The sequence below is a fragment of the Penaeus monodon genome, chromosome 25, assembly GCF_015228065.2.
Source record: "Penaeus monodon isolate SGIC_2016 chromosome 25, NSTDA_Pmon_1, whole genome shotgun sequence".
Classification (NCBI taxonomy): Eukaryota; Metazoa; Arthropoda; class Malacostraca; order Decapoda; family Penaeidae; genus Penaeus; species Penaeus monodon.
Window position 1 is genome coordinate 29,813,930 of NC_051410.1, and position 938 is coordinate 29,814,867.

General features: G+C 33.7%; 1 pseudogene; it reads left to right on the top strand.

Annotated features, from left to right (window-relative positions):
* Positions 1 to 532, top strand: part of LOC119589446 — a 1,118-nt pseudogene extending 586 nt beyond the window's left edge.
* The last annotated feature ends 406 nt before the right edge of the window (positions 533 to 938 follow it).

Sequence of the window (938 nt, forward strand, 5' to 3'; positions counted from 1 at the left end):
CATACATAACGTCTCTGTCATCAAGAAATATACACTAAGAGATACTATGGAAAGTATAATTATCATCCATACCTCTTTTCAACGCATTCTTTTCCACTGCAGAGATCGGTGCTTCTACAACGAATGGTTTCTGCTTTGTCTGAAAGCTGCCAACAGGAATGACGAGATCGAAAATTTTAGGGTGTGGATCAGTATTCTGAACGCCTGAAAATGAGGGGGAGCCCAGGAACCAATCCCTTCCATTCACTAAGTCTCACTCACATGGGCCAACATTCACGACACTCGACGACCAAGGATAATCATTATTACAATTCTAACCTTGTTTATTTTAGTTTTCTGTTAGGTTAATGGAACCCTCAAGTGACATTCCAGTCTGAGCCTACAAGGTCTGGCTGTCATGCAGTGTATGAATACGAAAGTTTACATGTGAAATATTGCCTGATCTTCAGTCTATCACGAACTAGATCCCTGTTTATTTCACACTTTATATATTACACTGATCTGGATTTGGAAAATAAACAAGCAATATATTTCATGCATTTTAATCTCCAGGTATATTGTACGAGCATGATTTTTCATGTTTCAACTACTTCCTCGTGTTAAAATGAACATATATAAACTTAGTCTGGAATACTATGCTACTTATTTTCCTTCATACTGGAGCATTTTTTACATATTCCAAGAAGTAATTTGGTAAAGATGAACTTGTGATTGTTACATATGGATACTATAAATGGTAATAGGAATGAATAAATAAAAATCAAATTCAAATGTTTACATACGGGTGGTAGTGGTAATCGAAATAGATAAATCAAAATCTATTTTAAATGTTAATTCGTAATACCATACCAAGCAGTACAGTTTTACACAATGAAAAATTAAAATATTCACAGTAAAATCATAAAATAACAAAACAAAAATTAAGCAGAAATACACAT